The sequence below is a fragment of the Hyla sarda genome, chromosome 3, assembly GCF_029499605.1.
Source record: "Hyla sarda isolate aHylSar1 chromosome 3, aHylSar1.hap1, whole genome shotgun sequence".
In the NCBI taxonomy this organism is placed as follows: domain Eukaryota; kingdom Metazoa; phylum Chordata; class Amphibia; order Anura; family Hylidae; genus Hyla; species Hyla sarda.
Genome location: NC_079191.1, coordinates 142,563,508 through 142,576,790, shown reverse-complemented (window position 1 = coordinate 142,576,790; position 13,283 = coordinate 142,563,508).

The window sequence follows — 13,283 nt, the reverse complement described above, 5'->3', positions numbered from 1 at the left end:
AGCCTCCGCTTGTCCCTGCCGGACAAATTTTATGGGGACTCTAAACTCTGCCGTGGATTTTTGTCTCAGTGTTCCCTGCATATGGAGATGTTGTCGGACTTGTTTCCTACAGAACGGTCTAAGGTGGCGTTCGTAGTAAGCCTTCTTTCAGGAAAGGCCTTATCTTGGGCCACACCGCTCTGGGACCGCAATGATCCTGCCACAGCCACAGTACAGTCCTTCTTCGCTGAAGTCCGGAGTGTCTTCGAGGAGCCAGCCCGAGCTTCTTCTGCCGAGACTGCCCTGTTGAACCTGGTCCAGGGTAATTCTTCAGTGGGCGAGTACGCCATCCAATTTCGTACTCTTGCTTCCGAGTTATCATGGAATAACGAGGCTCTCTGCGCGACCTTTAAAAAAGGCCTATCCAGTCGCATCAAGGATGTGCTGGCCGCACGAGAGATTCCTGCCAACCTGCAAGAACTCATCCATTTGGCTACCCGCATTGACATGCGTTTTTCTGAGCGACACCAAGAGCTCCGCCAGGAAAAAGACTTAGATCTCTGGGCACCTCTCCCACAGTATCCGTTGCAATCTACGCCTGGGCCTCCCGCCGAGGAGGCCATGCAAGTGGATCGGTCTCGCCTGACCCAGGAAGAGAGGAATCGCCGTAGGGAAGAAAATCTCTGTCTTTACTGTGCCAGTACCGAGCATTTCTTGGTGGATTGCCCTATCCGTCCTCCACGTCTGGAAAACGCACGCACGCACCCAGCTCACGTGGGTGTGGCGTCTCTTGGTTCTAAGTCTGCTTCTCCACGTCTCACGGTGCCCGTGCGGATTTCTCCTTCAGCCAACTCCTCCCTCTCAGCCGTGGCCTGCTTGGACTCTGGTGCCTCTGGGAATTTTATTTTGGAGTCGTTTGTGAATAAATTCAGCATCTCGGTGACCCGTCTCGTCAAGCCGCTCTACATTTCCACGGTCAACGGAGTCAGATTGGATTGCACCGTGCGTTACCGCACAGAACCCCTCCTGATGTCTATTGGACCCCACCACGAAAGGATTGAGTTATTCGTCCTTCCCAACTGTACCTCTGAGGTCCTCCTCGGTCTGCCATGGCTCCGGCTTCATTCTCCCACCCTTGATTGGACCACCGGGGAGATCAAGAACTGGGACTCTGCCTGCCATAGGAAGTGCCTCTCCCCCCCTCCCAGTCCCGTCAGGCAAGCCTCAGTGCCTCCTCATGGCCCCCGTCCTGGTGTCACACTGCCCCGTGCCAGGCTTCGCCCTCTGCCCTCCCTCCCCATTCCCACTCCTGCTGTGCTGCCTGCCGTTGAGGAAACCCTCCATTCTTTCCCGGTATCCTCATCCCAGGGGAGGCAGTTACCGGACAAAGAAAAGGGGAGACCTAAGGGGGGGGTACTGTTACGCCTAGCGCTCCGGGTCCCCGCTCCTCCCCGGAGCGCTCACGGCGTCTCTCTCCCCGCAGCGCCCCGGTCGGTCCCGCTGACCGGGAGCGCTGCACTGTCATGGCCGTCGGGGATGCGATTCGCACAGCGGGACGCGCCCGCTCGCGAATCGCATCCCAGGTCACTTACCCGTCCCGGTCCCCTGCTGTCATGTGCTGGCGCGCGCGGCTCCGCTCTCTAGGGCGCGCGCGCGCCAGCTCTCTGAGACTTAAAGGGCCAGTGCACCAATGATTGGTGCCTGGCCCAATTAGCTTAATTGGCTCCCACCTGCTCCCAGACTATATCTGCTCACTGCCCCTGCACTCCCTTGCCGGATCTTGTTGCCTTGTGCCAGTGAAAGCGTTTAGTGTGTCCAAAGCCTGTGTTACCTGAACCCTTGCTATCCATCTTGACTACGAACCTTGCCGCCTGCCCCCGACCTTCTGCTACGTCTGACCTTGCCTCTGCCTAGTCCTTCTGTCCCACGCCTTCTCAGCAGTCAGCGAGGTAGAGCCGTTGCTAGTGGATACGACCTGGTTGCTACTGCCGCAGCAAGACCATCCCGCTTTGCGGCGGGCTCTGGTGAACACCAGTAGCCTCTTAGAACCGGTCCACTAGCACGGTCCACGCCAATCCCTCGCTGACACAGAGGATCCACTACCTGGAAGCCGAATCGTGACATGCGCCAAGGACCAAATTAAGATCCCAAGGAGGAGCAGGAGACCTGTAAGGAGGAGCCGCATGGGCCACTCCTTGAAGGAAGGTCAGAACATGAGAATTAGATGCCAGAGGGCGTTGGAAAAGAATGGAAAGGGCAGACACTTGACCCTTTAAAGAGTTGAGAGCTAATTGTTGTTCCAGCCCTGACTGCAAAAATGAAAGAAGTCGAGGAAGGGAGAACACGACTGGAGAAAGAGATTGAGATTCGCACCAACGAAAATAAGACCGCCAGGTATGGTGGTAAATCCTTGCGGAAGAGGGCTTGCGTGCCTTGAGCATGGTGCGAATCACCTGTGTTGAGAAGCCACAGGCCCTTTGTACCGCGGTCTCAACCGCCATGCCGTCAAATGCAGCGACGGTAAATTGGGGTGGCACAGGGGACCCTGAGAGAGAAGGTCTGGACGAAGCGGAAGGCACAGCGGAACGCCGTCCAGGAGACAGACAACGTCGGCGTACCCCGCCCTCCGAGGCCAATCTGGAGCCACGAGAATGGTGGGAATGTTCTCCGCTCTGAGCTTCCTCAGGACCCTGGGAAGGAGGGGAAGAGGAGGGAACAGATAAGGAAAGGGCGAACCCCGACCAAGGAATTACCAGTGCATCCGCTGCCAGAGCAGGGGGGTCCCGTGACGTCGACACAAAGAGGGGAACCTTCTGGTTGTGGCAAGATGCAAAGAGGTCCACATCTGGAGTTCCCCAGAGGCCGCAGATCTCTGCAAATATCTCCGGATGAAGGGACCACTCGCCGGGTCGGGAGAGGACCGGCTTAGGAAGTCCGCTTCCCAATTGTTTATGCCTGGGATGTGAATTGCCGAGATGGCCGGAACCCTGAGCTCTGCCCATCGCCGCCAAACTGCGGGTGCCGCCCTGGCGATTGATGTATGCCACCGCAGTGGAGTTGTCCGACTGGACACGAACTGGGCGGCCCTGGAGAAGGCTCTCCCAATGTAACAGGCAAAGGTAGATTGCCCTCAGTTCTAAGATGTTGATTGGGAACAGTGTCTCCCTGGGAGACCAGAGGCCCTGGACTGTCCGGTCTCGGAAGACACCCCCCCATCCCGAAAGGCTGGCAACCGTTGTGACAACCAGCCAATGGAGGGGCAGGAAGGAGCGCCCCTGAAGCAGGGGGGAGCGGAGCCACCACAGAAGGGAGTGGCAAGATGTCCGAGGAAGTACAATCTTGCGATCGAGGGACAATAGAGACCTGTCCCACCGGGATAGAATCACAAGTTGAAGGGGTCGAAAATGAAACTGAGCAAAGGGAACGGCCTCCATGGCCGCCACCATCCGACCCAGGACTGCCATGCAAAACCGAATGGACATTGGGGAGGGGTTCCTGAGTATACGAACCCCCGACAGAAGGGTCAACCGGGCGGACCGAGTGTCGAACTGAAGTCCTAGAAAAACCAGGGACTGAGTGGGAGATAGGTTGGACTTGTCCCGACTGACCAACCAACCGAAGCAAGACAGGGCTTGAAGAGTGAGGCTCTCTAGATTCTGGTCCCTGGACGGAGCCTTGATCAGAAGGTCGTCCAAGTAAGGGCTCACTGAGACCCCCTTGTCCGTAGCTGGCCGATCACCAGCGCAAGGACCTTGGTGAATACCCCTGGAGCTGTGGCCAGGTCGATGGAGAGAGCCACAAACTGGAAATGTCCCTCCGGAACAGCAAATCGGAGGAACCGCTGGTGTCCTGGAAAAATCGGAACATGGAGGTAGGCGTCCCTGATGTCCACTGAGGAAAGAAACTCCCCCTGATCCATGGTCTCCACAACTAAACGGAGAGACTCCATGCGGAAGCGGCACAGGAGGAGATGCCGGTTGAGGAGCTTTAGATCCAAGATGGGGCGTACTAAACCCCCTTTCTTGGGAAGTACAAAGAGGTTGGAATAAAAACCTCTAAAGCGTTCCCTGGGAGGCCCCGGTGCAATGACCCCCTGAATGAGGAGGGACTGAAGCACACCCCGAAAGGCCTTTGCCAGAGAGGGAGATCGCAGAGCTCGGGAAAGGAAAAAGCGATCCTTTGGAAGAGAGGCAAACTCAATCCGGTAACCGTTGGACACCACATCTCTGACCCAGGAGTCCTGCACATGTGTGGTCCAGACGTCCCGGTAGAGTAAAAGACCACCTCCCAACCGAGAAAAATCCACGGGTGGGGGCGTCCCTTCAGGCGGAGGTGGGTTTGCGGGTACCCGCCTTGTGCGCAAAGTGGCCGAGGGTTATCCGATTTCCAGGAGTCTGGAAGAAGGGAGCCTTCTTTACCCAAGAAGGCGCCTGCCTAGTCCCATTCGTGACCCCGAAGGTCCGAAAGGAGGTAGATTTACGGCGGGAGGTAGTACTACGGGCCTTATTTTGAGGTAATAAGGAACTCTTCCCTCCCGTGGCTTCCGAGATGATCTCGTCTAGGCGCTTACCAAAAAGCTGAGAGCCAGTAAAAGGAAACTCAGTGAGAGACTTTTTAGAGGCTACGTCCGCATCCCAGGCTTTGAGCCACACGGATCTACGGAGAGCCACAAGGTTACCTGTGGCAAAAGCAGCACAGCAGGCCGACTGCATGGAAGCAGAACATAGAAAATCTTCCGCTTTAAAAAGCAGGAGAATTAAGTCGGCCAGTTCTTCCGAGATAGCCCCAGAAGAAATGCCCTGGCGGAGTCGGGAAACCCAGATTGTAAGGGCCCTGGAAACCCAGGCAGAGGCATAGGCAGGGAGAAGAGATGAACCCGCAGCCTCAAAGGCAAATTTAGCCAAGGTCTCCACCTTTTTGTCTGCTGGATCCTTAAAAGATGCAGCATCAAGCAAAGGTGAAAGTAAACTGCGCCCCGGCAGCGTCGGCACATGACGCGGCCAGTGCACAGAGGAATGCTGAAGTGAAAAGGCAGCCGCGGCTGCTGAATAACTGCCAAAAGTGAATACACACACACAGTCCTACACCACTGACTCCTTTTAGCCCCCAGCATTCCCTAAGTGACCCCAATAAACATTAGGGAGCCCTTGCCCATTAGGGACACCCAACTAGATAGAATAAAAAGGAGTGGGACCAAAACAGGGAGTCTCCAGCAGTTGCAAGCCCCGCACCTGAAATAAAAAAAAAGGGGGGGGGGGGGAATACTCACCTCAATCTGAAGCACTCACCTAATGAAGTCTTCAGTCATGAAGTCTTCAACCAGCTTTTTTGTCACCTGCATCATGCCGGGCTTGAAAAGCGAGACGAGCAGGGAAAGGTGGGGGACCCGCACCCATAAGGTACAACCCCAGGCGCTGGCCGTTGGCGAGAGGGGGTTGACAGTACATCCACGATGCCTGTGCCCCCTCAATCGCAAATGGGGAAACAGTGAATGCTATGTTCCTGAGACCCCACCTGAAAAAAGGAAAATAAAAGGGAATAAGAAAAACTAAACGTCCCTATTCTGGAAAAATAAAAAAAATGTTAGACCAAGTCTGGGGAGAACCCCAGACTAGTGTCCATCTCCTGCGACACTAAGCTAAAACTGATTACCTCAGGCTCTGTAGGCGGGTATATTCTGCCGGGAGGAGCCAACTTTTTTGGTTTTCTTAGTGTCAAGTATCCTAGCAACAACAGCATATACCCAAGGTCTGTGTCCCCCAATGGAGCCGATAGAGAAAATAAGATTTATGGCTATTATAGGGCGAGGGGGAGAAAGTGAAAACGAAAGTGCAAAAACTAAAAGACCTTATTACATTCTATTTTGGTTGAAATTATTTTGTGTATCAAGAGAAGTGGCTTTTCATGAGGGTTATGTAGATTGTGTTCCTTTTTAGCCCCTTGGACAAGTGTTTTTTTTTTTTTTTTTTCCACACCCCCTGATCATGAACCATACAAATCATGTAGCACTGGACGCAGCATTGTAGGTGAAAAAATATTTGCAAAAAGATAACTGTTACAATATGAATCATATTGTATTAGATCCAGCTAAATGTGGAATTTACAAGAGTTGTATAGCAAATTATATCTTTTGCACTTGCACGCAATTCACTCTTCTCTTATATAAACCAATCTTAAACACATAGATATTACCTTTTTATACTTATAGCTATACAAGTCTTGTAAATTTCACATTTAGCTGGATCTAATACAATATGATTCATACTGTAACAGTTACTGAAGACAACATAAAAGTTTCCATACATTTCATTTTTATCTATCATGTTCGCAACACTGTATAATTTACACCATGCACAGCTAAACCTTTACACATTTAAAACAAATACACATATCACACAACTTTCGCACATTAACTATGAGTCTTTCTTCCATATTTTTTAACAACTTTATTAGGCTTGATTAGCCCAAACCCTCCCTGGTTAAGATCCAAGACCGGATCTTATACCTCACCTGAATGACATTTTCCAAACTTGTTATATAAGGCTGTAATTTCCAGCCATGTTCACACAGTCTTTGTTTCTTCACCATTGAAAAAGGGGACGTGGCTCCTCCGAAACGCGTTTGGACCGAGACTGTTTGTCTGCAGAGGAGTCGGGACAATTTTGGACATTCTACTGCTACATTGCCGGACTTCTATCACCCTCTCACACTTTTCCCCGTGCTGCCGGGGTAGAGAGGGCCAGATCTGAAGGACCTCCAGCACTGCCATACGCAACAGATTGACACCACTATAACAGCACCAGCAGATTCGGCAATAGCGATACAGTGCCGGACTACTATCTCCCTCTCATACCTTCCCCGTGCCACCGGGGTAGAGAGGTACAGATCTGGAACTTCTTCAAGCGCTGCCATGCGCATGTGATTGACATCGCTAGATCCGGTAAGAGGCACAAAGTTCCGGACTTTTATCTCCCTCTTACATACTGTCCCCGTGCAGTCGGGGTATAGAGGGTTCATTTACGGCGCAGTTATACGTTTTTTTTCATACTGAATAATCCATTTAAAGAAAAATTAGACATTGCCAAAAATTTGACATTGCTATCTTTAAATAGCTCAGGGATGTGGAATTTCTATCGCCCGACGCCCGGGACTAGCAGTTTTGGGCGCCGGGCAGGTGAATTTGTCCGGCCCTTAGCCCAGCTTCGGGCAAGCAGGGCCGGACCTGACAAGTGCGGTGGCGATCTGCAGTTTGTATGGAGCGGGATCCCGACTCCTGCCCACTCCATACGCTGCAGCCTGTGTCCTCGGAAGCAGAGCAGGGGAGATGAGAAGCTGTGTAGGTGTCTTCTCTCCCCTGCTCTGCAGACGTGCGGGGGGCGGGGGGAGATGAGGGGGCGTGGCTTCTTGCTCCCCGTGCAGATCTGCGTCCTCTGCCTTCACTCTTCGCACGGGGAGACTGTATGCGGCGCTCTGCAGTATGTATGGAGCGGGCTCGGGATTCCTGCCCGCTCCATACTCTGCAGCCCCCGGCTGCTATCAGTAGCCGGGGGCCGCCGCTAATAGCCAGCATGCGGCGATCGCCGCGGCTGGCTATTAACCCTTTAGATCGCCGCTGTCAAAGCTGACAGCGGCGTCTAAAGGGACAGTTGAATGCTCCCTGGTGGGCTAGATCCACTATGGAGGTAGCCGGAGGACTTACCTCTGCTTCCTCCTGTCCCAGCTCTGTCATTGATAGATCCTGGCTGGACCAGGCTCTATCAATGGATCACAGAGCACACAGATTAATAGAGTTCAATAGAACTCTATTAATCTGCCTGAGGAATCTAATGATTCCTCCTATAAGTGTAATAAAGTGTAAAAAATAAATAAATAAAATAAAAAAGTTTTAATAAAAGTTTGAAAGACACACATTAACCCCTTAACGACGCAGGACGTATATTTACGTCCTGCGCCGGCTCCCGCGATATGAAGCGGGATCGCGCCGCGATCCCGCATCATATCGCGTGGGTCCCGGCGCTAATCAACGGCCGGGACCCGCGGCTAATACCACACATCGCCGATCGCGGCGATGTGCGGTATTAACCCTTTAGAAGCGGCGGTCAAAGCTGACCGCCGCTTCTAAAGTGAAACTGAAAGTATCCCGGCTGCTCAGTCGGGCTGTTCGGGACCGCCGCGGTGAAATCGCGGCGTCCCGAACAGCTGATCGGACACCGGGAGGGCTCTTACCTGCCTCCTCGGTGTCCGATCGACGAATGACTGCTCCGTGCCTGAGATCCAGGCAGGAGCAGTCAAGCGTCGATAATGCTGATCACAGGCGTGTTAATACACGCCTGTGATCAGGATGAGAGATCAGTGTGTGCAGTGTTATAGGTCCCTATGGGACCTATAACACTGCAAAAAAAAAGTAAAAAAAAAGTGTTAATAAAGGTCATTTAACCCCTTCCCTAATAAAAGTTTGAATCACCCCCCTTTTCCCATAAGAAAAATAAAACAGTGTAAAAAAAAATAAAAATAAACATATGTGGTATCGCCGCGTGCGTAAATGTCCGAACTATAAAAATATATCATTAATTAAGCCGTACGGTCAATGGCGTACGCGCAAAAAAATTCCAAAGTCCAAAAAAGCGTATTTTGGTAACTTTTTATAACATTAAAAAATGAATAAAAAGTGATCAAAAAGTCCGATCAAAACAAAAATCATACCAATAAAAACTTCAGATCACGGCGCAAAAAATGAGTCCTCATACCACCCCGTACGTGGAAAAATAAAAAAGTTATAGGGGTCAGAAGATGACATTTTTAAACGTATAAATTTTCCTGCATGTAGTTATGATTTTTTCCAGAAGTGCGACAAAATCAAACCTATATAAGTAGGGTATCATTTTAACCGTATGGACCTACAGAATAATGATAAGGTGTAATTTTTACCGAAATATGCACTGCGTAGAAACGGAAGCCCCCAAAAGTTACAAAATGGCGTTTTTTTTCCGATTTTGTCGCACAATGATTTTTTTTTCCGTTTCGCCGCGCATTTTTGGGTAAAATGACTAATGTCACTGCAAAGTAGAATTGGCGACGCAAAAAATAAGCCATAATATGGATTTTTAGGTGGAAAATTGAAAGGGTTATGATTTTTTAAAGGTAAGGAGGAAAAAACGAAAGTGCAAAAACGGAAAAACCCTGAGTCCTTAAGGGGTTAACCTAGTGGTCTTCAAACTGTGCCCCTCCAGATGTTACAAAACTACAATTCCCAGCATGCCAGGACAGCCGTTGGCTGTCCGGGCATGCTGGGAGTTGTAGTTTTGCAACATCTGGAGGGCCACAGTTTGAAGACCGCTGCATTAACCCCTTCCATGTTAAAAGTTCAAATCACCCCCTTTTCCTATATAAAAACATGTAAACATAATAAAAATAAACATATTTGGTATCGCTTCGTGCGTAATTGTACAACCTATGAAAATATAACATTATGTATCCCGTACGGTAAATGTAAAAAAATATCAAACCACAGATTTGCAATTTTTATAATATCCCAGAAAAAAAAGTTAAAAAGCGATTAAAAAGTCAGATCAATACCAAAATGGTACCGATACAAAAAACAGATTATGGTGCAAAAAATGAGCCCTCATACAGCCTGGTATGTGAAAAAATAAATAAAGCTACAGGGGTTAAAAAATGGCAATTAAAAAAATTAGAAAAAGTCCAGAATTAGTAAAACATGACGTAAACGATACAAATCTGGTATTGCTGTAATCAGGCGCCTAAAGTATAAAACTAACATGTTATCTGACCACAAGGTAAATGGCGCAGAAAAGAAAAATCACCAAATCTGCTAAATTATCTTTTACTATTTCAATTTCACTTCCCTTAATATATATATATATATATATATTATATATATTTTTTTTTTTTTTTTTTTTTTTTTTTTTGGTTCGGAGAATATGTTATTGAAAAATTAAAAGATATCCTTATAGTAGGTAGTTATCATTATAGTAGGTAGTTATGGCTATTATAGGGTGAGGAGGAAAAAACGAGAGCGTAAAAGCGAAAATTGGCCGGACAAGTGGATCGTCATGAGGGACAAGTAGATTTTGCTCCATTTTAGTCCCGTGGACAAGTAGTTTTTTATAAAATTTCCACACCCCTGTAGCTTATGGCATCCTGATCAAATACATGTTTACAGTTTTTTTTATGTGCCCTTCTGTTACTGAGATATGAGGGTCTATGGTTTGTATGAAAATTTAGGGAATCAGATGGGCGTGAACTTAATTTTAATAATAGAAGTGACCAGGTGATGGGTGGGATTATATAGTCAAGGCATGTGACCGTGCGGTTTAATTAATGATATATTTTTATAGTTTGGACATTTACGCACGCAGCAATACCACATGTTTATTTTTACTTACACAGTTTTTTTTTTATGGGAAAAGGGGTGATTCAAACTTTTTATTAGGGGAGGGGTTAAATGACATTTGTTAACTTTTTTTTTTTACTTTTTTTTTTTTGCAGTGCTATAGCTCCCATAGGGACCTATAACACTGCACACACTGATCTTTTACCCTGATCCCTGCAGAGCCATAGCTTTGCATGGATCAGTGAGATAGGGGCTCGATTGCTCAAGCCTGTAGCTCAGGCTTGGAGCAATCGGACGCGACGGAGCAAGGTAAGGGGGTCTCCGCTTGCATCCTAGCTGATGGGGATTGCGATTTTGCGATTTTATCACAATGTCCCGATCAGCCCGACTGAGCTGTCCGGAAGCGTTTACTTTCACTTTCAGACGCGGCGGTCAACTTTGATCGCTGCGTCTGAAGGGTTAATAGCGCACGGCAAAACGATTGGTGCTGCGTGCTATTAGCCCAGGGTCCCGGCTATGACTAGCAGCCAGGACCGACCCGGTGTGATGCGGGGTCACGGCGTGAATCCGTTTTACACACCGGGCTCAGGGTGTACAGGTACGCCCTGAGTCCTTAAGAGGTTAAGCCATAACCACATTGTGGACGGCTTTTTAGTGCTTCCTCAAGTGCGACTTTTGCAAACTTACACACAACTCAGACTATCTCCCACCAGCCCCACAAAAACATCTAAACTAGCACCATGGTAGGGTGATGTGGCTGTGCGACAAATTTTTCAAATGCAGTGTGACAATCAATGAATTTGTCCCACCCACGTCAAATTCACTGCAACATTCATGTTCTAAACCTGCATGAAGTGTAGGCCATAAATGATGAATTCCCTTCATTTTCTTGTCATTAAAGAAGTGTTTCCCAACCAGGGTGCCTCCAGCTGTTGCAAAACGACAACTCCCAGCATGCTGGGAGTTGTTGTTTTGCAACAGCTGGAGGCACCCTGGTTGGGAAACACTGCATTAGAGACTAGGAGAACAGATGATAGCATGCTGGGAGTTGTCGTTTTGCAACAGCTGGAGGCACCCTGGTTGGGAAACACTGCATTAGAGACTAGGAGAACAGATGATAGCAACATGCAAAGGAAAATGTTACAGAAATGTATTTCACAAACATTTACACATGGGGGGAGGGATTTATCATTGGTATTACCCTGTTATTGTGTTGTTGATTTGTCACAGGATTTGTCTGTTTTCATTGCATTTTGGAACAAAAGGTTAAAAAGCTGCAGAGGAGAAACCATATAAATAAAGTTGTGCAACTTCAAAAAAAATTAATTAAATAAATAGAAAGTGTACTAGTGCCATATTTATCCCATGCCCTGCGTCTATTTAATATATTTGGTGCACGTACACATTATGACCATACAAATATATTCCCTCCAGTACGCAGAGAGAAGTCTTCTTCTTTGGCTAGAAGTAGGCTGGACTCTGGATTACTACCACGTTCCTTTACCTGTTAGATGCCAAACGGGGAAAGAGGAGGTGACTAGACATAAAGACAGGGCCAGGCGTGACTCAGAGACCTGTAATCCATGGTGGTCACTCCTCTGGGGTTGGCCCAGGAGCCTCCATGTACTGCTGCTCTGTATTTATGTTAGAATACAATATACTGTTATTTTCCAGCAAGCACTGACTTTTTATGGTACATACCCAATAATGGGTTCACCATGACCACCTCCTCAGGCAGAGAATTCCACAGTCTCACTGCTCTTACAGTAAAGAACCCCCGACTGTGCTGCTGTAGAAACCTTCTTTCCTCTAGATGTAGAGGATGCCCCCTTGTTATAGATACAGTCCTGGGTATAAATAGACCATGGGAGAGATCTCTGTACTGTCCCCTGATATATTTATACATAGTTATTATGTCGCCTTTATTATGTAAGCCTTCTTTTTTCTAAACTAAATAACCCTAATTCTGATAATCTTTCTGGGTACTGTAGTCCTCTCATTCCCCCTGGTATTACCCTGGTTGCCCGTCTTTGAACCCTCTCCAGCTCCACTATATCTTTCTTGTACACTGGTGCCCAGTACTGTACACAGTATTCTATGTGTGGTCTGACTAGTGATTTGTACAGCGGTAGAATTACCGTATTTATCGGCGTATAACATGCATATTTTAGACTAAAATTTTTAGCTTAAAGTCTATCTGCGTGTTATACGCTGATAGACTGTTTCTGGCCCCGCAGAAGCCACTTTAGTTCAATGATTTAAAACGGGCACTTTAAATCATTGAACTGTGGGGCCAGAGTCCTGCCGCCGCCACCCGATTCCGTCCCCTATCCCCCGTTTTATAGTTCCATGTCACTGTCCCTGCCCGATTCCCTCCCCGTCCTCGGGTTGCATGTCTCGCCGATGCCCGATTCCCACACCGTCCTCTGGTTGCATGTCCTGCCGATGCCCGATTCCCTCACCGTCCTCGGGTTGCATGTCCCGCCGATGGCCGATTCCATCCTGGTGACCGCGCTCTTTATGGTCCTGCAGCGTCCTTATCTGTCACTGTGAGTCGCGCACTGACTGACGAGTGATGTCACATTGAGGACGTCACTTGTGCGTGGCGCGCAGTGACAGATAAGGACCATAAAGAGCGCGGTCACCAGGATGGAAACTGGCATCGGCGGGACATGCAACCCGAGGACGGTGAGGGAATCGGGCATCGGCGGGACATGCAACCAGAGGACGGTGAGGGAATCGGGCATCGCCGGGACATGCAACCAGAGGACGGTGAGGGAATCGGGCAGCGGCGGGACAGTGACATGTAACTATAAAAAGGGGCATAGGGGACAGAATCAGGCTGCGGCAGGACTATGGCCCCACAAAGCCACCTCAGTTCAATGATTTAAAGTGCCCGCTTTAAATCATTGAACTAAAGTGGCTTCTGAGGGGCCAGAAACTGTTTTAT